The sequence below is a fragment of the Pinus tabuliformis genome, chromosome 8 (genome assembly GCF_031772625.1).
Source record: "Pinus tabuliformis cultivar Carrire ecotype Pingquan chromosome 8, CPIR1, whole genome shotgun sequence".
NCBI lineage: Eukaryota > Viridiplantae > Streptophyta > Pinopsida > Pinales > Pinaceae > Pinus > Pinus tabuliformis.
Window position 1 is genome coordinate 1,876,643,573 of NC_142294.1, and position 27,325 is coordinate 1,876,670,897.

The window sequence follows — 27,325 nt, forward strand, 5'->3', positions numbered from 1 at the left end:
ATCCTATAATTTATATGACCCGAATTTAAACATGAACACAAAAAATTACAAATATAACCATACATATAGAGATGCAACAAAAATAATACTTCATTTCATTACTGTAAAATATTGAAATATGCTTACAAACAGAAATGGAAATAAACTAGTTAGGGCGATGGTAGCTTATCTCTGAGAAGAGATGTGGCAGCTACATGCCTCTGAACTGTGTTACAATGAGGCTCAAAGGCCTATTTATTGTTTATAAACAATGGAAAACCCTAAACATACAAAAGCCTAACCCTATAAGATGAAACACCAAATTGTGGGCCCTGTTTGAGTAAATTGGTACATCAACTTCCCAAGGTCGTAACTTTGGCATACGATCTCCGTTTGACACGCACAATATCTCGTTAGAAAGATCTATCTGAGAACTACAACATTGTGAAGAGAAACATAGGTCTATGGATCAATGTTGCTCCCAGTTTTCCCAAAAAACATCGTTTAGGGCCTCAAAACGGCTCTGAAAGTTCAGGACCCGAAAAACTGCTAAAAATAGTAAATTGTGCTACAATTAAGGAAACTCAAAATCTGAAAGAAACAATGGTGGGGGTCCAAGTGGACTTGGTGGGTGGCCACCAATATCCACCTGTATCATTCCTCCCCCCTTAGGAAGCAATGGTTCCCATTGCATTGAGTTCCTCCATGAGATGAGGAAACTTCTGCTGAACTTGGTCCCTGGTGAGCCACTTGCCCCGGTGAAGGATTTGGCTTGCTTTGACAACTCGATACAGTTGGATATTCTATTGGTGAGTGTGCTTGATCTGTGTGTCCATGATCCAATCAGTTGCAGTTTGTTCCATACAATCTGGATTTAACTTTGTGGGTGTGAGTTGTTCTGCACTGTCAGATGTGTCTAGTAATGGTGGAAAGTATGGCCGAAGGCAGTCCACAGTGAACACTGGGTGCAGGCTAAGGAATGGGGGAATGTTGAGCTCAAATGCATTGTCTCCCACAACCTTGGTAATGGTGTAAGGACCATATCATAGTGGTCTTAGTTTCTGATAAGCTCCGGTAAGGCATTCCTTTTGCAAATGCAACTAGACATTGTCGCCCGCCTGAAACTTGTGTGGCACCCGATGTTGATCATGTCGTTGCTTCTACTTGGCATTTGATTTATCCAGAATGTCATGGACCTACTAGTGAATATGTTAGATGTTCTCAATGAAGTTGTTTGCCTTACATATTTTAGACTGGACATGGGCCAAATCTGTGTGAGTAACTGCAAATGGCATGGCCACATCAATGGGACATAGTGGTTGGAATCCCAAGCCCACTTGAAAAGGGTTGTGCCCACTCGAGTTATGGGGAGCCCAGTTGTAGATGTGCTGAACATAGGGTAGGCTCTCATCCCATGTGCATGGATGCTTTGAGTTGTACATGCATAGAATGTGTACAATCATCTTGTAGACAACCTCTATCTGGCCATTGGTTTGAGGATGGAAGGTTGTGGACTTAGTGAGTTTGGTGTCCAGCATCGACCAGAGACTGGACCAAAATGTACTGAGGTAACTGTTATCCTGATCTAAGATGATAGACTATGGTATCCTAAAGTGTACCCACACTTGTTCAAAGAAGAATGTAGCAGTGGCTTTTGCTATGATATTCTTCTTGCAGGTTGCCATAATAGCCATCTTTGAGAACCTGTCGACGACCACAAAAACACAGTCATTTCCATGCTTAGTAGAAGGAAAGCCTGAAATCTAATCCATGGAGATGGATTCCCAAGATCGACTAGGGGTAGGCAACGGGGTATAGAGGCCTTGCTTCTTGATGGTCATTTTGGCAATGGCGTAAGTATTACATGATCTGATGTACTTCCCGACATCCTGTCGAAGATTCGGCAAATAGAAATACTTCTATAGTACTGCCACCATTTTCTTGACCCCGAAATGCCCAGCAATCCAAGTGTAGTGTGCTTCCCAAATCATCATGGCACGCTTGCTTTAAGGAGCACAAAGGTGACCTAGGTGGCATAACAGAGCATCCTGGAGGTGAAAATCTGGAACATGCTGACCCTCCAAGGGTGTCTGTTATGTGTGGCCGAATTCTGGGTTGCTTTTGTAGAGAAGTGGCTAATCAGAAGTTTCGTTCCCACAAGAGTTGAGAATGGTGGTTAACGCCATGATCGATGGTTGACTGAGGAAATTTGCAACATTATTGGTGCTTCCCTTCTTATACTTGATATTCAAATGGAACTGTTGTAGGTATGTGGACCACTTCTGATGGTGATCATTCTGCAATTTCCCTTGGGTTAGTATGAACTGTAGGGGTTGGTGGTCTGTGTGGATGGTCGTTTCCTTCCCCAAAATGTAATGCTTCCATTGTCGGTAGGCCTTCACAATGGAATACATCTCTTTGTCATAAGTGGGATACTTCCAGACTCTGTCTGAAAGTGTCCCACAGTGATATGCCACTAGGTGCCCATGTTGAGTAAGGACTGCCCCAATAGCATAGTCAGAGGCATCTGTCTTGACCTGAAACAGTTGTTGCAAGTCTGTTAATGCGAGCATTGGTGTCGAGCAAAGGTGATCTTTCAACTCTGTGAATCCCTTCTGTTGAGATTCAGACCAAAAGAATTTTGCTTTCGCTCCTCCCTTGGTGACTTGACTCAAGGGCCAAGTGATATGAGAAAATCCCAACACGAACCTGCGGTAAAAGTTGGCAAGACCTAGAAAGTTGTGGAGCTCTGTCAGAGTGATTGGAGATGGCCAATTGCGAATGACTTGGATCTTGGCTGGATCCACATGCACCCCCCGTACATCAATAATGTATCCCAGATAATGAACCTTGGTCATGCCAAAAGTGCATTTCTCAAAATTGGCACATAACTAGTGTTGCCGCAGTGTTTGGAGAACCTGTCGGATGTGGTGGAGGTTCTCTTCCCAACTCTGGCTGAAGATTAGGATGTCATCCAAGTATACCACTACAAATGAGTTGGTGAATGACCACAATATGTCATCCATTAGCCTCATGAAGGTTGCAGGAGCATTCGTCAATCTGAAAGGCATAACCAACCATTCAAAAAGGCCCTCCTTGGCTTTGAAGGCAGTCTTCCACACATCAGAGAGTTCGATTGGTGCCTGGTGATATCCTGACTTCAAATCGATCTTGCTGAAATATTTTTCCCCCTTTAATTGGTCCATGAGGTCATCAATCTGTGGGATCGGGTACCTACTATGAACAGTGATCTTGTTCAGCACCCAATAGTCAATACAGAGTCTCCAAGTCCCATCCTTCTTCTGTACCAACACGATCGGGCTCCCATAGGGGGATGAACTTGGACAGGTGTGACCTTTCTGCAGCAGCTCCTGAATCTGCCACTTGATTTCATCGTTCTCCAGAATGAAGCACCAATAGATTGGTCCATTGAGCAGCAGTGCACTAGGGTTAGAACGATGGAGTGCTTGTCCTGACAGTGCAGAGGAACCCTTGCGGGTGAGGTGAAGATGTCCTCGTACTTCTCCATGACCTTGTCCATCTGTAGTTGTCGTGTGGAGGGGCCTTGTCTGGAGGTCGTGGCCACCATCTTCTTCTTTCCTTGAGGGCATACCATAAGGAAAACAAATTTCCCGATTTTGGAAATGAGCTTACTGCATTGTTTTGCAGTAAGAAAAGAGATGGCGGTAGGTGATGCTACCTCTCGTATCCTGTACAACATATTTCCCAAAGTAAAAATTATAGCATGAGGCCTTGATTCATACACAACATGTCGCTTCCACAAGTATGGTTGTCATAATGATACATCACAAACATTAAGGGGAGCAACGTCACATAATACCTCATCCGTGAAGGGCTTGATGTTGTATGGAAGGTGACACTGATGGCTCACGCAAAGATCCTGTCCTTGGTGAAGCCACTCGATGGTGTACGGTTATGCATGTGTTGTGGTCAATAAACCCGACCACTTCACGACCTCAGCCGAAATGAGGTTCTTTTGTCTCCTGCTATCGACAATTAACTGTAGCGGGGAGCCCTTTACCCAAATCTGGGAGTGGAATAGATGCTCCTCCTCCTCTGGATCTTTGGGTTCCTCCTTCTGGATCTTCGTGGTGGCAACGGTGGCGTTGGGTTCTGCATTGCTAATCTGCTTCCCTTTGTCACTCCCCTTATCGGGTTCTTACCTAGAGTCAAAACATGCATCTGATTCTGAAACCTTTAGCTTGGCCACTAGTGACTGCTTGGCCGAACACTCACTTGTGTTGTGGGTGGAGCTCTTATGGAACTCACACCACTTTCCCGTGTCCTTTTTCGGCTTCACGATCCTGTTCTTTGCTTGTAGCTTTGGCGGGTTGTCTTGGGCCACCTTGTCTTGGCTTTGTCCTTTATTCTGCGGTTTGGGGGCACCTTTCCCTTGCTTCAGATTTGTAAATCCAAAGTCTCGCTTCTTCTTCTTAAACTTTTGTTCGATCTTGATAGCATATCAGTATGTCGTGCTGATCGAGGAGATGTTCAGGAATTCTATTTCTTCCTGGATGTACCTGTGTAGGCATCCGTGGTATTTGAGTACCAAATGCTGCTCTGAATCCTTGATACCCAACTTTGTGCGAAGGGTATGGAAAATATTGGTAAACTCTGGCACATCTTGGTCCCTTCCCTGCTACAGCGTGGTCCACTTTATGTATTTATCCTCATAGCTTCCAACAGGGTAGTACTTCTCCTTGATGGTAGTCCGGAATGAATTCCAAGTGGGTGCGGCTGAAAATAGTGAGGCCGTACTTTCATCCTTCTGCTCACAGTAGGTTTCCCACTAGTCCTTGACGTGGGGGGCGGCTTTGAGAAGAGAAAAAGTAATCTTTTCCCAACTGGAAAAATCATGAATAGAAAAATACCCTTCTAGCATATTTAACCATTTATCTATGGTGTCTGCATCTATCTGACCCTCAAATATTGGAATGTCAAAGTTAACTTGTACCTTAAAGGGTGTGGCACTTCCAGAGTAGCTATTGGAAGTAGATGTGTCGCCCCCGGGTAGCCGCTGAAGGATTTGGGCAAAGTTATCCATCATCGTGTTCCTTTGTCGCTCAAGGGCCTCTTTGAGCAATATTTTGAAAGGATCTCATGTCCCCTCATCTTTATTTCCATCCGCCATGGGAGGCCGTCGGGATTTGCGAGGCTGGTCTTGCAAAGGTTCGACCATTTCAAGCCCTAACTCCTTATATCTCGACCTCGTTGGGGACATGCAAAGAAAGATAGAGAAAGAGCAGACCACTCTGATACCACTGATCCAGATTTAAACAAGAATGTAATAGATTGCAGATATAACCATACATATAGAGATGCAGTAGAAATAATACTTCATTTCATTACTGTAAAATACTAAAATATGCTTACAAACAGAAATGGAAATAAACTAGCTAGGGTGATGGTAGCTTATCTCTGAGAAGAGATGTGGCAGCTACATGCCTCTGAACTGTGTTACAATGAGGCTTGAAGGCCTATTTATTGTTGAGAAACAATGGAAAACCCTAAACATCCAAAAACCTAACCCTAGAAGATGAAATGCCAAACTGTGGGCCTTGTTTGGGTAAATTGGTACATCAACTTCCCGGGGTCGTAACTTTGGCATACAATCTCCGTTTGACGCGCATAATATCTCATTAGAAAGATCTATCTGAGAACTACAACTTTGGGAAGAGAAACATGGGTCCATGGACCCATGTTACTCCCACGTTTCCCAAAAAACGTTGTTTAGGGCCTCAAAATGGCTTCGGAAGTTCAGGACCCGAAAAACTGCTAAAAATAGTAAATTGTGCTGCAATTAAGGAAACTGAAAAGTTGAAAGAAACAATGGTGGGGATCCAAGTGGACTTGGCAGGTGGCCACCAATATCCACCTAGATCATTATAGGGCCCTAACAGTGGCTCTAGCTGGGGATGGCACTTCTCCAAGTGAAGTGTCAAGAACATATGATCAGTATCCCTGAGTACTTCATGTCTGTAATGTCTTCATCTAATTTCTTTGTTGTTTAAGATATTACTGGTAGCTCATCAATCCAGGATTAGGGCCTTCACTGCAGACTTCAACCTTTGTTAATAAGTTACCCAATCAAAACCATAAGGACTGTGATATTTACAATGATGAAAGGAAAATTTGTAGGCTAAGAAAAGTAGTGTTTCAGCATCTTGCCATTGACAGGACCTCCAGGTATCTCTGCTCCATCTAGGTCTTTAAGGTAGAATGCATTATTTCCCCTGAAATCATGAACAATATATGGCCCATTCCAAACATGATCAAAATTTCCATGTTTTCGCTTGTCTTCTCTCCTTGAATCCCATCTCAAAACTTGGTCCCCAATGTTAAAGTCATCAGCATTTGTTCTTCTTTCAAAGATCTTTTTAACATTTTCTTGAATAACTTGGGTCCTATTGTATACTTCCTCCCTGGACTGTTGCAACTGGATAGTTTGATTAATCCTTCTCTGTACATCATTGGGTTCAACTTGCACTTCTTGAATGATCTTCATGATTGGAACTCCTAACGAGGATGGAAAAACTGCATCTATCCCATAGACCAATTGGTATGGTGACATGCCAATTGATTTTTTAGTAGTAAGTCTGTTAGCCCAAAGTGCATTGACCAGCTTGTTGTGCCAAGACATTTTTTTGTCTCCTAACAAATTTTTGATGATGTTTACCAAACTTTTGTTTGAGGATTCAACCAACCCATTACCCTCAGGGTAATAAGTTGTTGAATGTTCCAAATTGATGTGGTATTTGTGGCAAAATTCAACCATCTTTTTAGATTTTCAGGCTACATCATTATCAATGATGCATTTTCTAAGACAACCAAATCTGGAGAGGATATTAGTCTCAAGGAATTTAATAATGACAACATCAGTGGCATTTATGGAAGGGATGGCCTATATCCACTTGGTAAAGTAGTCAGTGGCTATAATAATCCACTTATATTGGGTAAAGGAAGAGGGATGAATTTCACCAATGAAATCCAATCCCCATTGCTAGAAGGGGGTTTCAACAGAGATAGGCTTTAATGGTAGGGGCAACAGTTTTCTCTTTCCCTAAAAAATCTGGCATTTATGACATGAGGTGACTTGTTTGTGAATGTCAGGGAAAAGGGTAGGCCAGTATAAACCATCTCTAAGGATTTTATTGGAAGTGGTTTTCCAAAAAAGATGTCCACCACAGTCACCTTCAGGGAATTCCAGCATAACTTTATCATCGTCATCCTTTAACAAGCATTTAAGTAAAATACCTCCAGCATCTTTCCAATACAAGACATTGTCTATAATGAAAAATTTAACTGCTTTTAACTTAAAAAATCTTTCCTTTGTTTTTGTCAAACCAGGAGGAGCATTTAAATTAAATAAAACATAAAGCAAGCCTGCATACCAGGGTGAGTTCAGAAATGCCTCATCAATTTGTGGAGTCACATGTTCCTCTTGATTATCTAATGAATCAATCAAGTCAATGTCCAAAGTATGGAAATTTGACTCAACCATAAAGTTGGCTAGTCCCTGACCTTTAATTAACTTGGCGGGCTTGATTTCCAAGTTGTATTCCAGAATGACAGCAATCCATTTGCCTCACTATCCATCAGGTCCATTCTATGTCAAAATGTCCTTAACCACTACATTAGGTACATAAGCAATAAAATGCAAAATATATACTGTAAAAACTTTTATTTCTTTAACCAATGCAAAGGCCTGCTTTTCCATAATATTGTATTCTAAAGATGCATCTCTTTAATCTTTACTAAAGAATGTAATGGGCTACTCGAAACCTTCATTGTTTTTCTGCAATAAGACTGCTGCAATAGTGTGTTCAGAAGCAAAAGAGAAGATTATGAAATCTTTGGTAAAATTTGGGCTAATCAATGCTTGTGCCTTGGTCAATGCTTGTTTAACTAAGTCAAAGGATTGTTTAGCCTCAATACTCCATTTGATTTCAGAATCATTTTTAAGCATGTTTGTTATATTTCTAAGAAGTTCTTCCAGGTTAGGAATGAATCTCCTTAGGAAATTGATTTTTCCAATAAAATACTAAAGCTCTTTAATGTTTCTTGGGTGACTAATTTTTAATATTTCTTCAATTTTGGGATGAATCCTAATTCTATCCTAGGAAATAATGTGACCAAGAAGTTTTCCTTCCTCAAGGCCAAATAATGTCTTCTTAGGATTGAGTGAGATGCCAAACTTCCTACATTTTTCAAACACTATTCTCAGATGTGATAAATGTTCCTCATCAGTTTTAGACTATAATGTCATCTAGATAAATCACAATAAAATGGCCAATTTAATCAACAAAGGCAATATCCATTTCTCTTTGGAAAGTGGCTCTTGCATTCATTAAGCCAAAGGGAATTTTCACATATATGAAAGTGCCCCATGGTGTAGTGAAGGCAGTTTTATCCTTATCATTGTAGGTTTTAACCCTATACAGAAATTACCTACATACGAATTCTAAAACACAGAAAATAAACAATGCGAGAGCATAACAACTTGATTTTTCGTTATGTTCCTTTAAATGTTATAATACATATTTATACATGCCAAAGCATCCAATACCATGGACCAAAAACCATCGCATCCAATACCATGGACCGAAAACCATCGCATCCAAAAAACATGTGCGAAAATCATGCACAAAACCATAGATGGGTCCGCCCAACCTAACATAGGGTCCAAAACCAAAATTTTCAGGGCGCTACCCCAGACCCCATAAAGTGGGGTTACGGGTACGCCTCAAATGCCCCGTGACCCCCCGCTACACAATTGACGTAGAAGGGGGGCTCCACCCCCCATCTAACCCCCTAGTTCACTACGTAGGTTAGTCGTGGAAAGAATATAACACAAGCCAACAATCATCAGGATACACTAAGACTTGGTTGTAACCTGAGAACCCATCTAACAAGGAAATCCTACTAGACCCTACCACCCTTTTCAATATATGATCCATTTTAGGTAATGGGTAGTTGTCTTTAAGGGATACCTTATTTAGATTTCTGAAATCAATACATAGTCTAATTTCTTCAATTTTATTTCTAGTAGGCACAATGTTAGACACCCATTTAGAGTACTAAGGGGAAGTATAATTTTAGCATCATACATCCTTTTTACTTCTTTCTCAATCAAAGGAATTAGGATAGGATTTATCCTACGAAGTTTTTGCTTGAATGGTTTTTGATCTTCCTTGATTTGGATTTTATGTTGTATGATCCTTGTGTCATATGACTTTAGATCCTCATAGCTCCATGCAAATACATCTATGAACTCTTTGAAAAGGGCTATGTATCATTGTTTTGTGATAATAGGTAGTGATTTTGAGAGTTTTATCATTTTCGGATTCTGTTGACTACCTATATTGGATTCTTCTATGTTTTTCCCTGCGCCTTCCATTTTTGGCTTCTTTGCCACATCAGTGAAATCAAAAAGTTCTTCTAATGGAACTAAACCCCTAGGAAGAACATTATCCTTAAGCTCTAGGACTTCAAATTCTTCTTTTTATGGATCTATTTCATGCAATTCTAATCTATGTACATCTTTATCGACTGAAATATTTACATCGAAATCATCAAGCTGCTTATCTATACTAACATATTCAACAATCTGATTTTCTACTTCAGACTCTAAATCTATGGTGTACTCTTCATACTCATCCTTGGATTGCAAAATGCTTTCAATTTATTTGTCACTTCCAAATACCTGCCAATGTCTCATGTTGTTAGGTACAGTTGAATTATGTTTAACCTCCACTGTATATTGTTTGTTGGGATGAGGCATTTTACATGTGCTAGATGAAAAATCTAAACCATTAGCCAAGACATTCTGATTCCTGGGAATAAAAGAAAGATCATATTCTTCAAAAGTTCCTAGAAAGTCAAGCACAACATTTCTGTAGGCTCTCAACCTAGGGTGTTTAGCATCATATTCTCCCTTTATTTGTCTCACAATTAATTTAGAATCCCCATGAACAACAATTCTTTTAGCACCTAATTTCTTCAATAATTTCAATCCTAAAAGAAGTGCCTCATATTCTGCTATATTATTGGTGCAATGAAAATTGAGTTTTCAGGAATGACCCTCTGCATGGTTGTTCCCTGAATTGGACACCCAAACCCCTACCCCTAAACCTGCTTTACTACAAGAGCAATCAAATATCATGTTCCAAAAAGGTTCAGTTTCAGTGTTTTTTCACACAATTAGAGTTTGATTTTCATGTTTTTTATCAATATCATTTTTTGCTTGAGTAACATGTGCATCAATGCCTTCATCAATGTAAAGAATGAAAGAGTCTAGGTTGGAATGAATAGAGTAGAGAGGGTAGTTATGTGGTTTATCTTGACTTCTAACCCTATACTTCATTAAATTTTCCCTATAGAGTCTTCTCTGTTGACCAAACACTGGTATAGTGGCATAAGTCATGTCCATTTGCAGGATTCCTTGTAATTTTTCTCCCCATGAGCATGACAACAGCATGCCATACTTAGGGGGAATGTCTACAACCACTATATCCATCACTAGACTTTTAACAGGGATTTGGGCTAAAGTAACACATAGGTCTTTGATAAGACCTAGGCATCTGACTTTGCTTGAATCAAAGGAATACAAATCTATGTATTGTCTAGTAATGTCTAGCCCTAGTTTCTCCATGACTGCTTTAGGCATTAAATTATGAGATGCACTAGAATCTAGCATAGCATTATGAATAATTTTATCATGAATATTCTAACTGAAATAAAATGGAGGGACTCCTCCTTCTTGTGGTTTGCCTTCCACTTCTTGCCCAAATAGGAGCTCAGGCTGATCATCACTCAAATTCACATCATCAGCTTTCTCCCCAATGTTTAATGCCTTCAGGACCTGAGTCCTGTATACATTCTTGTTGACTAATTCAGTTAAGGGAATAGAAATCTTCAACTTTGCAAGTTCATTCTCAATACTGAATGGTGATTGATTTTTAAGCAGAGTTGAAAAATCAAACTTATCAGCAACTAGTTTTTTGGTCTATTCAGTTTGTTGGCTGGTAGAAGGTAGATCAGTTTGAGTCTTTCTAGAAGAAGTATCATTTTCCTTTTTCATGGTAGCTTCTGTTGGATGTTTTCCAAAAAAAAATTATGGTTTTCTTAGGGGGATTTTCTGTTGTTTTCTGGGGATCAGAATTAAAGACCTTTTTAATGGGATTTTCAGCATTCTTTTATTTGCAGTATCTTGATTTTTCTTACTTATAAGATGATACTGCCTATGAACTTCCATTATGGAATTTTCAAATCCTTGTTTGTATTCTTCTGACTCTTCAGAATCCATTTCAGTCTGGGCTATAAGAAAAAGTTTTTGTTCCTCCTGAGTGAGGAAAACTGCTTCATCATCACTTATCCGTAACAAATTAATTTGGTTATTATCCAAATCTTCCACAATATTCCCCTCATCATTTGTGTAGTTTTCCTGAAAAGGAGGTCGAATTTGTTGATTTGGTCCCTTTTGCTCTCTCTGTTTAATTTGGGGAGTATTTCTTCTAAAATTTTGGTTTCTCGTTTGTTGGAAATTTTGGTTTCTCTTGCTTGATTTTGGTCATTGATGGTCACTCTTTGCATCATTTGATTCACTACTCTGACTAGGTTATCAATCTTATGGTCAACACCAGTAGTAGAAGGTTCTTATTTTACGGTTACTCTGCGTTCAGACTTCAATTTTGTTTTTTTGGCTAGCATATTGGCTTCAACTTTAATTGCATTTGCTTGAATTTCTTCCAAAGTTGTCAGGCCTCTTTCCCTAAGTTGACACTCCATATCTACATTGAAACCATATGGAAAATCAATCAGGGCTAGATCATGGGAGGGCTTGATGTCTTGTGGGATGGCATTGTAAACAATATTGAATCTTTCACAATACTCTTCCACAGTTTCATTGGGTTTTCTTTTTAACCTTTTGTATTAATTTAGGAGTCGAAGTGGGTTCTTCTTGATTTCCCATCTATCTAAAAAAGCTTGATGGAAAGCAGCAAGGTTGGTTATACTTCCTGCAGGTAAACCCCTAAACAACTTCTTCACATCACCTCCTATGCTTTGGGCAAACAATCTCATTTTAACATCTGCTTCATCCACTTCTTGTAGATCAAACACATCTCATCCTATCTACATTCTGTTGGGCAGTGTAAGCAATAGTATTATCAAAGGTCATGATTTTGGATGCATAATCTGAAGGCATAGAATTTAGATGGCCTAGTAACACCAAGGGTGCATACCTTCCTGCCATAACTATCCTAGTAGATTGAGTTGAGGATGGACCTAGTAGAGGTGTAGTTTGGATAACTACAGGGATAGTAGGTATAGTAGTTTGAGAAACCAGAGGTAGTGAAGTTGAAACTATAGAATGAGTAGGACTGGGAGACTGTAAATGTATAGACTGAGATGATTGACTAGACAAAGAGGCTACTGCAACAGTTAAAGCAAAGAATTCAAAAAATTGTTGAATAAAATATTCTTCTATAGCTTGGTCTAACACTGAAACCAGACCTTGTAATTTGGAAAATTGTTGTAAAGGTTCAAGATCGGGATTTGATTCAAGGTCTTGAGCTTGGGAGATATATTGTTTTAGTATGGCTTTGTCTATGACAGTTTGATCTATAAAATCCTCAGAAGATCTAAACGAACTTTTCTGAAAAGGGGAAAATCAAATTCTATATCTTGTAAAGTTTCAAACTTCTTTGGAAGAGAATTAGATCTTGACAAAGGAGTATTTTCTAGAGGAGAATTGAATATAGTTATGGGGATATTACTACCTTGACTCCTGGTAAAGCTTATTTTTCTCACCAGTTTCTCAGGGTCATCTACAATTTTAGCAGGGTTGGGATCAAGATGAGATCTGGTATAAATTATTCTGGGATCCAAGGTTATGAAAAATCATCTCACAAAAATCAAAACCAAAATCAAAGATACAAAAATATTTACAAAAAACAACCTTAGATCATGTATTTCATATGGATACAACAATTTCTTACTGAAATATTTATTTTAAACCAAGGAATAATAATGTTTTGGATTAAAATGTATTCTTCCCCAGTATGGTCTCCACTATGTTATTTTTCTTTATTTTTGAGGTTGTGGGATTAAATACATTGGAAAACATCAAACCACTTTTGAATTTTGGGATCTAGCCCTGCAAGCTTCAGAGAGAGTTATCTCTTTATGATTTAACTTGGTTTTTAAGTTTATTTTAGGCTAGTTATGATTATGCTTGGTTATTTGTTTGAATTTGGTTGATTGGTTGGTTGATTTGACCAAATTACTTTCTTTCCATTGGGCTATGGAGTTAAATAAAACTAGATGCTGCACCAAAAGTTCAAAGGAGTAATCACAAGGAAAGATAGCTAGATTTACTAGATCTTTAAATTAAATTATGGAATGGAAAAAAGGTGTGCTTCAGCATGGATTGAAAATCATTTAAGAATTTCTCAATCAAACTTCAGAAGAAAACATATAGATTGTAAATGCAGTCCAAATAAGGTGTTCAAAAACATATCTTATTTTTCACATCTCATATTTTACAATTAGATTTCAGACGCATAACACAAAGAGAATAACAATGAAAACACAATTACAATAGGAAAAAGTCACCAGTATTTCGTAACACAAGTATCCTGTGAAGAGTCTTTTTATTAATGGTTGTTGGCTTAGTGGGTCCTAACCCAGGTTCAGAGTTAAGTTTTCCAAACAAATCCCTACACTAGTGTACCTTTCGGCATCAACCCACAGAGCTCAGACTGAAGTCTCACCTGAAGTAGTATGGCGAATGTTGGAACCATGTTTCTGCACCCAGAGATTAGTGTAATATCATTTTATGCCTTAACTATGCCTTCGCAAATCGATAAGAATTTTAAGGCTTATCAATATACTTCTTTTAGTCGACTTCCAGACCTTCGCAAAGGTCTACAACTGTCCTTCACAAACGCTAAACAAGTGAATCAACTACTTACGCACCTTTGTGATTACTCCTACTTCTATATTTACCCATATCAACTTAAGTATCTGATATCTTTAACATGCATTAAGATATTCTTCGTGTAAACAGATATTAGTACTTGCATTCATATAACAATGTAAACCATGTAGAATCACGCATCAATACAATATTAAATCATAAACCCATCATTCATCATAACATAATAGCGCATTCATTCATAATAGGAGAAAATAAACAAAACACAGATATTTCTAGAATAATCTTATTTATTGATACTTTGGTTCTTTTTACAGACTCAACACTCTCCTGCGCACTCAACTCCAAGGGTCCGCGTACTCAGCTGCGGACTCTACTCTAGGCCTCTACGCACTCAACTACATAGCCTCTCTTCTACTCTTCGCTCTTCGCTTCTACTGACCCATTACATTCATTTCCTCATCATCATTATCTTATGAACTGCCTTAAACTCTCTAAGAATCTCCTTTTTATACAATCCCATGGTCCGCAGACAATGGGTAGATCTAGTAAACTCAACACGACTTACATAAAAGAAGGGTAAAACTCTTTATGACACTTTACTATCTACGCACTCCGCGACCACAACTTGCAGAGACTTTACACTTTACATAACAAAAACTTGGGCTTTTGCCCCAAAATTGACTCTAAGGGACCCTGTCCCAACAGGCCCCCAACACAAATATCGTGACTCACCCCTGAGTCACTCTTCTGGTGTGGATATCTTACTGTGGAGACCTCCCAGCTCTACTTGTGTCACTGCTACCTCAGTCGCGCTCTGCATGGCTACCTGCTTGATCTGCTCCACAAGCTGCTCTATTGTTGGTCTTATGTTGTCTTCCTGGATCTTCTGTTGCATCATCTGTAAGCTTTCTAACTTCTCCCTAATGGTGGCGGAAATAACATAGGCCTCATCCATCCAAGGCCCCAATCTGGCCTTGAGGATTGCCTCTTTCCACTGCATTGCTTCCACCTGTTCGAGAAATTTCTTTGCCTCATCAGCTTTGCCAATCTTTGTGTTATAGTGATGGTGCACGCCGTCGCTCTTGCTTCATCATATTTCTACTGCAATTCACGGGCCTATGTGTTTAACCTATGCAAGTTAAGATCTTCTTGCACAGCCATAAGGACTTTCATAGATTGCTCGAAGAGCGCAGTGCACTCCACCACTGCGTCATCTACTACGGCGACTCCATCCTTTACAGCGGCTTCACGCTACTCTCTGACCTCTGGTAGAGTTGAAGGTTGTGACTTCAACTATGGCTCTGTGATTTAAGGTTCAGTTCAAACTGAACCATGGCCACTTCTGTCTTTGCATCGTGCACACCTACAACCAACTTCCTAATATTGGCCTCCAATGGTTCTTCTTCTAGTATATGCAGTTCTGGAACTATTTTTCATGCTTCGGCTACCACAACTGCAGTTCGCTCATTCTTCTCCTGAACCTTCTTCCATGCTTCTAGCGTTGTCATCTTCTCAACAAACATATGTTCGTTGTTAACCTTGTACTCACTGATCATGTTTAGCATGCGCTGCTCTCGGGCCTGAAGCTCTGCAATCACACCTTCTTGCAGTGTGTGAAGGAATTCACTGGGGAGCGCGGCCAAGTTCAGACCAATATTCCTCAAAGCGCTGACATTAGCCTTGTCAGCGTCTACCTCCATGCTCAGAGCTCCATCAAGCAACGCAACTACCCGGACATCTAAGGATCGAACCAACTTTGTTGCTTGAGTGGTCCATGGCACTAAACTAGTTGATGTCATGCTGCTCTGCCCTACACTTGCCTGGAGTCTAGTTGTTTGGATTTGTAGTTCGTGTAGACCCGTCTGTATGGAAACCAGTGCTTGCTTATGTTGCCGCTCAAACTGCTATAGTAGTTTTGCGGTTGTATCCCTTACCTTATCACTAATATCGTCTAAGTCACCCTCTGTCAAGGTAATTGGATCGAGTGATGACTTGGAGGCTTTGGTATTCTTTCGTTGTCCCTCCTTTTCATGTTCCCTATGTCGCTTTACATGAAAGGGAGTGCTCTCTTGATCACCCCCGCCCTGCTCTGACCACTCTTCGTCCTCCGTTTGGGGCGTAGGAGATTTTTGACTTCTGTCAGAGCCGCACTCTTCCTGCTCTGCTTGTTCCTTTGTGGCACACTCCGCTTCTTCTTGGGCCTTCTCCTCAGTCTCCTTCTTCCTCTTTTCAGCCAACTACTGAACCTTCAAACGAGTCGCTTCCTTTTTCTGCTTCTCCACGGACTTTCTAGTCCCATTGGCCAAATCCGATGTTGTGTGCCAATCTATTGGCCAATGCTTGAGAACCTCTACAATCACATCATCCATGGCCAAGTAGGGTAAGTCGTACCACTTCTAATCCGGATCCTTCTGCACTCAGATGTAAATATGGTGGAAGTCCACCTTGAAATCCGCCTACCCAGATAGCTTCTCAAAGATAGTCAATGACAACCACAGATTTCAGTTGATGGTAGCGTGGATGCTCACCTCCATCAACACCCAAAAGGCTTTGCTTTCTTGGACCCGCTCAATGTCCTTTGTAGCCCAAAGAGAAGCAAAGTTTGTTGCTTCTGGTAAATTTGTCTCAATCGGAAGAAACTAGTTGTCCTCTGGAAACTCCCACACGACCATCACAATCGATAGTAATAGCCAAGAATAATGGAAAGTCTTACTATGGTCCTATGCCTCTCTATAGTTCACGAGGAACTCGCTGCATAGGTAGTGTGCCCAGTTGAGCTATACACCCTCCACGCACTAAGCGGCTAACGAAACTACTAGTGCTGACACCTCGTCCATGTGACACTTTGTTATAGAAATTTTTGGGCACTGCAACCCCGAACATAAAATGTCCATAAACCAAGGGCTCTTAAGTCCCTAAAAGTGTTGTTCCAACCTCTAAAAGAACAAGGTCAACTAATTACATCTTCTCCCAGAAGTTCTCCATTAAAAACTACTCAGAACTGGTCAAAACAGGTCCATCTCACCTGCTCCATGGTCAAAGTGCATTGCATCCCACCTAAATACACTCGGGAGGTGTGATGCACCTTGAAAAGCCCTTCTATGGGGTGCGATGGGCGAGAGTGGACAAATTGCAGGGTCAATCTGCAAGGTGGAGAATCATGGAATCTTCCAGAAACTTCTCCTATGACACTTGCCTCTCTGCATTCACCCAGGGATGAGTAAGATATCATCAATCTCCAAGTGGATTCAAGAACTATCAAAGAGAGGACACTAATCAAATCTCAAAAGCTAACTCAGCCCCCTTGTAAACATCTATATATGGATCCCTCATCCCAGAGATCCAGAGGCTGGAATTTTGTATCTTGTAAGAAAGTGCTGCTGGTTTCTTGGTGCAATATCATAGTGTTGGGTGATCTAAGCTTTTCATGAGGGGACGAAGTGCTTTCTTGTTGGGAGGATGACGCTGGGTCAGAAAAAATGGTTGTAATCCTCTTTGCTCTTTCTTGATTATCAATAAAGCTATTCAAGTTTTCCTCCACATTTTTGTATGATTGTTGATATATGCATTTGTGTGGTCAATATACATCTGGTCCTATATTGTTTATGATAATAGATCTATGTTCTTGGATAGTGTTATGCTGCTTTGATTCTACTGGTGCCCTTTGAAGCTGGGTAGACGAAGAAGCGAGTGGCAAAGATCTACCAGAAGAGAGAGGAATCAAGCAAGGAACCAAGCGCAAGACAGAGGTTGGTCTCCTTCATTCCCCTCTTATCTATTTCTCATAAAGGAAAAAGAAAGTAGTTTTAGTTTGTTTGTTTCTAAGGTAGCTACTAGCCTTAGTGGGACTAGCAGCTCTACATAGACACTAGTTTTCCCAATAACACACTTTCTCATCACTTTTCCAACAACCTTCACTGCGGGGTCAGTAATATTGGAAATGGAATACCCGCGCGACTTCTTAACAAGTTTGAACTTGTCCTTCATCTTCTTGGTGAGGTCGCGCTTGCCCGTCTTTCCACCAAATTCCTTGGCCGGATTCAGTCCAGAATGAGGTAACAATGTGATCTGATGGATCAGCATATCAGTGATTGGTATTGGCTCACTCAACCATAAGCACCCATCATGCACAAGGCACAACAACTGTTTAATGACTATCAAATTTATTAGTGCACGGTGGTGGTGAGGCACCCAGAGCAGGTTCAACAGCCTGATGGAGGGAAATGTTCCCCTAGGGATTTTTGGGTTGAAACCCTAGCAGACTGAAAGTTGTCTATTCAAAGAAGCACACATTCACACAGCCATTATGCTATTATAAGCAAATTCTATTGTAAAGGGTACGTACCTTAGGTCCTACATTTGAGAAGGCCTTTAGGGTCCAAACCCTTCTTGGAGTTCCCTTCTTCTCTTTTGTCCTGCAAAACAACCAATTCAAAGAACACAGCAGTATATGGACAAAAACTTATAAAGAAACCATCTTCATGTCATAAATAAAGGTAGTTAGTTATGAAATCCAAATAACCATTTACATATGAATTCTAAACATGAATATCATTAACATAAAGAAGATTCATTTCAGGAACCAAGACATGTGTTTCTTTTATTATAGACAAATAAAGTACATAAAAAAGGAATATTTTCACCTGAATCACCTTCAGCAGGTTCCAAGCAAAGCTTCCTTCCGGATCTGTTCCAGCCTCAAGCCTTTAACAAACTCCTTCCATGACTCTCTCCATGATGTCATAAATGGTGGATGAACATCAACACACAAGGAAACAAAGGTTTCCTGGACAAATGGGGGAAGTGCAGAAGGCACAAGGGACTTCAGACCTGGTCAAGGGAAAATTCTCAGCATAATAACCTTTCTCTCTCTTCTCTCCTCCTTTAGGCCTTCCCTTTGAGGTCTTTTTATACCTCTCCTGAAGTAGTTTTTTAGTTGGGAGTTGGTTGGGAACAGTTGGGCCACGGGCACTAACAGGTGATCAGCAGGTAAAACCCGCGATCTTCGCCTGAAAATGAGGAATTTTATATTTTTTAAGTGTTTTAATACATATACGCAAGTTTGATATACACATACCCGCGTATACACGCGTTTAACTCAGGGCAATGTTGCGTATAAGGGATAAAACATTATTTTTTAAATTTTAGGACCAGGTCTAGAAGGAGGGGTTACCCTAGGCCATGAGTACAGCATCACAAACCATAAGAGTGAGGTTTGGAGCTATAACAGATGCCCCCTAATATATGAGGTCAGAAGGGGTACATGATGGCCGAAATATATTATGCGAGTACATGGAAAGGAAGTCTGTCAAAAACCGAGGAGGACTTCACCAGAATTCAGCCTGCCAAGCCACCAAAGGAGATCAAAAAGAAACACTATCTGAGGCGGGCATACCCATGCTCAGAAAAAGTAAAGCATGTCCGCATATCAAGTACAAGCGGATCCACTAAGTATATAAGTATAAATGACTGAAAGATACATAATGGATCATCTGATCATAATAAACAAGTACATGTCTGAATATCACATATAAGACTGTCAATGATGCAGAAAAACGCAATGGATCACTGATATCAAATACTGATCCCAAAAGGTACCAACTGAACATGATGGAATAGGATGGTACTACACTACAAACTTAGGTGCCAGCATATAGAATGTCGCCATGATTGACTGCAACATATAAGGTGGAGTGGTATCAACTAGCAGCAACAGGAGCAACTGTCAAGTGAACCAATGAATGCTGATACAACCTGAGGTCTTCACCGACCGTCGTGGTACATTTCTACACCATGGGAATAAATGATCTGAAGTCGACCATGTGAGAAATCGTTTGATTACCGGTCATTGATGTATACCGTTAACAAACGCGAGACTACTCACCGATAATGATAATGAGTGTCAAGGTACCTAGTACAATCTAACAAGTGTGAATAGATGAGCTGAAGTCGAACACCTATAAGAATCTATCGATCAGGAGACAATGATGATTTCCCACTATCGATAGCAAAGGATCTACCACTAATGACTGCAAACCCCAAGGTACTGCCAAATGGACTCTAGATCTTTTCCCTAGAGCAATGAGTCGGAGTCGATAGGGAACGATCCGCTAGAAGGAAGGCATTAAGGCATCCTTCATCAATCTAGTGCGAGTGTAATCCGTAGGCCAATAATGTGGAAGGAATTGGACGAAAAAGATGTAGTAACCCAACTGAAGTACGTTTCCGGCGTACACAAGATGTGGCTAGCGCACGACAGAAACCCTCTGAACCAACCAATAATGAAAGCTGACACAAAGGCGAGGTATCCACTAATAGGGTCAAATGGAAACCAAGGTACTGCACGAATCCCAATGTGTGATAATGTAAGCTGATGTCGAACACAAGGGAAACCACTCAGTCAAAGACCCATGATACTGATCGATGTTGAGCACAAGGTGACCTATCAATAATGAAAATAGGGCTAGGGTGCAGCTCTAGGCCTGTCCTCAGAGCAAGGTGTCGTCGTCGATAAGGACAAGACCCGCTAGCAAGAAGTCAATGGGGACCTTCTCAAATCGGCACGAGTAAAGGACCAATATAACTGATGTGATGATAGACATGACACTGACAACCAGGGATGGCCGATTGAAAAATGAGTCAAGAGACACCGCAGAGAGGCCGACTCAAGCTAACTTTCCTTGAACAAAAGCACGACTCAATGTGACTATGTGGCAGCATATGTTGACTCTGTATAAGTTCGCCATGTCAGAGGCACGAACAAACCCTCCATATGATTGGAAGAGATAACCAATCGGGGGAGAACTGACTCAATAACAAGGTTATGGTGTACCTAAGTCAAACTAAATCCCACCCATGCAGAGGAGACTTTGTTTTGAGTGCTTTGTTCAAGGGCGACAAGACTGACTCTAGCTGCCAACAATAAATGGAAATATTGTCTCGTTCCCGCTCTTTTTTTGGAATATTTAATTTTTTTGTCTTTTTCTGTTAAGCTGGAAAAAGAATAAAAGAATGCTATGCTACAGTGGAAAGAACGAGTGTCAATGAAACAGATGATCTAGTTCCTGGGAATGGAACGTTCCTATGCTCAATGCAAGGAGGTGAAAACTGGTCAGTGACACTCAAAGGTGTGTTCCTTCCACGGGTCAAGTTGTGTCAAGCTACAGAAGTCAAAGGTATGCAAGGTTGATTTTGCAGTCGTCATGGTCAAAAGTTGGCTTAAACACGAGTCCAAGTGAAGCCGGCTCTAGGCCAAAAGGTGCAAGTGGTCAACATGCAATGCAGTAGTACAACTCAACACAAAGGAGCCTCTAGGGTATAAGGCCAGAACAAAGCAGAGAAGCTAAGAGGAATGAGTCTTCAACACATAAGTCATGGCGGGACTACAGAGGACTCTCGAGCCTACTCAATGGAGCAGCATGGGCAACAAATGTCAGTGAGGTGCTAACTATGAAGCCCATGTAAAGGATGGCTCTACCATCGTGTCATGATTTAAAGAATCGACGAGTGAAAATGGCTTACGAACCATAACACGATGGGATCGACCCTATGGCAGATGTATCGGCAAATGGAGGCTAGTATGCATAATGCAACGGAAAAAATGGTGTCCCTAACCTATATGCTAGTGAGAAAACGATACCTGTCATGATGGGTCAGCAGTCATGGAACCGTCTCGAAACTAAAAAATGTCCAAAATGTCCTGAAAAAGAAACCATTATTGACATTCCAAGCTCCCAAGTTAAAAGTCACATGAGGCCAAACAAAATAAAATTTTGAAAAAATTTTACATTTTCAAAACTTATAAAAATCATTTTGGACTCACCATTTTTACCATTTGAGTTTGAGAGCAAAGGTTTTGGAGAAAAAGGAGCAAACTTCCCACAGCTAGATTCAACCGTTCAAATTCGTCAAAAACCTCCAGGTAACTCTTATACTTAGCTTGCAATTGATTGTGACAGGTTTTAAGATTTTTGATTGATGTTTCACCGTTAAACTTTTGTCAAAAATTTCCTCATGGCGTATACGCGGGTTGGTAATATTGAACCCGCGTACATGCGGGCCCTATACACGACTGTGTGCACAAGGACCCACGTATACGCCGCGAACCATTTTTAAACAAAAACTAACGGTTTTAAATTGATTTTTTCTCAAGATTCCTGTCACGTGGCGTGAAAGAGAGCACGCAGCAGTAGATAATGAAGTTATGAACAGTCCAGAAGCATTAGACACCCTACGGGGATGCGGTTTGCTTAAATTTTTCAAACTGCCAAATATGAAAGTGAACATGTGTTTGCTTGAGATGCTCATTGATTATTGGGACGTCGAGGAGGAAGCCTTTATGATCAATCAGATGCCGCTCAAGGTAGAAGTGGAGGATATCTATTTTATCACGGGCCTTTCCCGAAGGGGAGAGGTAGTACATTCCCGAGGCAGGACACGGAGTAGCCTCTCGATAGAGGACTATGTACAGATATACTGCCCGAGACATCCCAAGAAAGTTGGGAGCCAGATTTCCATCACACATGTGGCGAGTTTTTCACTTAGGATAATCATGTTCACCGTAGCTCGAGTGAACGGATCATCCTCTCTGCATCAGGCATCACGGATCACCATGAGCGTGGTAGTTGACTATCTCACTACTGTGTTTGACTAGTGTACTCCTCTTCTGGCCAACATGAAGAGCCAACTCACTTCTATCAAGAGGGGACAAACCAAGAACTTTGGATATGGGACTATCCTGTGTACTTTCTTTTTCGAGAAGGTTCCCGCACTCTGCCCCAGGGTAGCAGTTTCCATCAGCACCCCACGCAATCCACGCATGGGCCGGTGGGCCGATCTAATGGAACGTCTGGGGGATGGGGAGGTCCCAAGGACTGCCTTTGACGATGATTTCTTCACCTGGTGGGATCAGCAGATCATCGTCGTGGATGACTACCCCTATGCTGGGCTGGATTTCTGAGGAGATCCCGATCTAGTGTTACCACCAAACGCAGCATGGGGTGAGATTCGTAAGAATTTTTTGATTTTATGATTTTTTTAGATTTTTCAAATATAATGATGCATTTTGAAAAATATTTTTGATGAGATTCAAATGATTGATATGATGATCATGTTCCAGACATTGGGTCGATACGACCAGATGGGTTCCCACGGCATGGACGGCGCGGCCGAGGAGCCGAAGAGGCGGCTGCTGATACAGAACGGACTCTAAACAACGTCCAACGACACTTGGCAAGACTGAGCTGTCGAGTACTGATGGTCGTCATAGAGGACCTTCCTGAGGATATGCAGTGTCATGTGGTTGGCATGCCACGTGACTGGGTTCGCACTTTTCGGCGTGTGGCCACTGCGATAGTTGCATACTTAGATGCTCATCCTGAGCCGAGGCATTAGATATGCCAGACATGATTATGGGCATTTGAGTCCCAATTTTGTATATTTTTGGACACACATATGTACACTCGAGACGCTTTACGATATATATATATATATATATATATATATATATACAGTTTGACTTTTTGATGCTTGATTTTATTATGATGAATGATTGATGTGCCAGTCTAATGCCTGATTAACGATAGAATCAGCTAACCAATTATGAGATCTTGGAATGTGCAAATAATTAATATAAGTAAATGACCTTTGCAACAACCTCACCCTTAAATACTGGCGATATAAAGATGGATCCCGTAGCCGATAAATGTTATTTAATTGAGACACTATCAATTGAGAATCAAGATACACTACCAACGAGTCGATCCCATGAGAGATTGCCTCGGATAATAAATTAATAACGGCAGTATACTCGGCCATATTGTTGTGGGACCGATACACACGCCTCTTAATGCCATCAATTGACCAGTTGGATAATAGAGTATCCAAGCTGCAGAAGCGAGATTCCGAGTGTGCCGACTAGCACCATCGGCGAACCCAAAATAGACCAAATCATCCATCAACACCTGCCACAGTAGACCAAAAAGTGCTGATATCAGAAAACTCTCGATGATATATGTACAAATATACATAAAGTACAAAGAAGTTATTGCCTGGCCAAAACTAAGAAAAGTACTTCTTTAGGTGGGGCCCGTCAGGAGGCTCCGCCAACTTACTCCTATGGTTGTTTATAGGTACGACGATCGAACCAATCAATATACTCCCTTTGGAAAATGAATGTGTTGGAGCCAAAGGGACCGTACAAACATCACTAGTCGAACTGGAGGACCGAGATTCGACTTCATGCACAGGGGAATGAAAGTGTAACCGATGATGTAAATCTTCCAAAGGTTGATCTACAGCCATCATTTCTTCGAATATCGCTTCATCCGATGGAAAAACAATATCCGAGCAATCCAATGCAGAGGTGGAATAAAGGGTCTGAAAATGAGCCACATTACCATCTATCTCCTTCCCAAAGGATGTAGTAGAATGGTTATCTACAGAGTTATCGATAGATTCACATCTAAGCTCTACTGCAGATATAAGAGATTCTATTCCACCCACCTTGTCGTCACCTGATGTGGTCACAGATGAAGCTAAGGTTCCAGGTTTCGAAGAATAAGGAGTTTGACCAAACTCTCTCCGTAAAGGGTCCCTGAAGGATGAAATTGTATCTATCCCAGCTGTAGGAGGGGGAAGATTAAACGTACCCATCAATGAAGAGTACATCCCAACTCCTAGACTCTCAGTAGGCGGACGGGGGTTACCCACTAAAGGAATAGTAGAGTCAGAGCTTGCTTGAGGATCGACTGGACAATAATCCAATTGATCAACCTTAATGATTCTCCCCTCATGAGGAAAGCAAATGACACGAAACAGAGTCGAAACAACGACATCCATTTCGTATACCCAGTTCCTTCCTAAGAGGAGATTATAGTCTAGGTTAGCATATATGACCTCTACTTCAATATTAACGACCTTTCCTCCAACACATATAGGAAAGGTCGGGATAATCCCGTATGGCCTATGAGAATGACCATCAAATGTTGTCAATAGGGTGGGTGAAGGAACAACCGACGGTGATCCAATGGCCTTCCAGCATGACATAGACATGACACACGTGGAAGCTCCCTCATCTACAATCGTCCGAAAAATATTCATTCTCTGGTAGGTAGACTTTATCTGGAAAGCCATGTGATGAGGAAGTCTCTTTTTGACATTATTCATATCAAAAGTGAGAGCTAAAGAATTACTTGGATCCACTGCCCCCATTGCCGATAGCAAGGCACTTCTTTGAGAAGGACATGACTGGAAAACCTCTAAAGCGGACATAGCACATGGACTCTGAGCCAGATCCTCAACAATGGAGTAATTCTGGGCTGCCCTAATATTAGGGTTGATAGTGCGCGTTTAGCGGAACCTTTCAGTACTCGAGGTATAGTCTCAACAGAAGGTCACTCAATATGAAGTGGGTTGTTAGTTTCGGGAACTGATTTACCCTTGGAAAATTCACCTTCACCATGTTAGAAAATTATATATTACGGAGCAATGGAACACATAAAATATTGCAGAAATATAAACACAGAAAATGCACAAAACAAGAGAGACACAGATATACGTGGTTCACCTAGTTTGGGCTACGTCCACCCCGAACAGCCAGTCCTTCCTTTCTATTATCCAGCAAAATGAAGAGATACAACCTACAGCAAAACCGTTGTAATATCCTCTGTTTTCTCTCACAGTCTCACCTCTATGTTTCTCGCTCACCGAATACACATCTATATCAGCCTCAAATACAATACCCTCATATAAAGAGAGGGGTTGCCTTCTAGGGAAAAAAACCCTAAATTAAACATAAGTTCTACCGTCAGATCATCCGCCTAATGAACGGCCCAGATTGACTAGAAATTACTATACTTTTACAAGGCAATTTTACAGCTGTTTTTAGCTTCGGGGGCGCTTTTCACTAAAGATGCAATAATGATTTTCCTTTCACTTTAATTCAATCAATGCAAATGAATGCAAAAAGTAAAGTGAAATGCAAACAATTCACTAATCATGAAAATCTCTTTCACTTAATGATTTTGAATGTAAAAAATGTCTGCCGCCCCCCCCTGGACCCCCCACGGCAGCGATCATTTTACGGGCGGCGTTGCCGCCCCATTTTGAACTGGGGTCCAATATGCCGGTACTATAGAAGATAATCAGGCTCCACACCCAACAATCTCCCACTTGGAGACTAATTGTAGCAACTCCACCGCTGCTCCATTTGCTGGACAATGACTCCTCTTTGGACCTGGCTGTTTCTCATCTTCATCATCATCCTTGAAGACCAACTGAAACTGATCATATTCTCAGTTTCTCCCTGGTTACAACTTTTGTTAGCATATCTGCAGGGTTCTGGCTAGTGTGTATCTTTTCCAGCTTCAACTCTCCATCTTCCAACACTGATCGTATGAAATGGTACTTGAGTTGTATGTGTTTTGTCCTGGAATGAAATGCTGAGTTCTTTGCAAGATGAATGGCACTTTGACTATCACTGTATAACGTGCCCATATCATGCTCCTTACCCAATTCACACATAAACCTTTGTAACCAAATAATTTCTTTACTAGCCTCTGTAGCAGCAACATACTCTGCTTCTGTTGTTGAGAGTGCAACAACACTTTGGATTTTTGAAACCCAACTGACATCTGTTCCTCCGACAGTAAATACATATCCTGTAGTGCTCCTCCTATTATCTCTGTCACCTGCCATATCTGCATCAACATATCCTTGTAGGGATATGTTTGAACCACCAAAGCATAATGCCTGATTTGTGGTACCTCTCAAATATCTGAGAATCCATTTCACTGCCATCCAATGTTCCTTTCCTGGATTGTTCATGTACCTGCTTACAACTCCCACTGCATGTGCAATATCAGGCCTTGTGCAGACCATTGCATACATTAAACTTCCAACTGCTGATGCATATGGAACTTTAGACATATAATCCATGTCTTCTTGGGTCTTTGGGCACATTTCTTTGCTAAGTTTGAAATGGCTAGCAAAAGGTGTACTAACTGGTTTTGCATTTTGCATGTTAAATCTTTTCAACACCTTTTGTATGTACTCATTCTGAGACAATGTTAATTTTCTATTTTTCCTGTCTCTAGTTATTCTCATACCAAGGATTTGTTTTGCAGCACCCAAATCCTTCATTGCAAATGAATTTGCCAATTTTCTTTTGAGCACATTTATTTCCTGCATGTTAGATCCTGCAACAAGCATGTCATCTACATACAATAACAATATAATATAGCTGCCATCATTTTGCTTTTTCAGATAAACACAATGATCAGAGTGACATCTAGTATAACCTTGTTCAGACATAAACTTGTCAAATTTTAGATACCACTGCCTTGGAGCCTATTTTAAACCATACAAGCTCTTCTTCAACCTGCACAC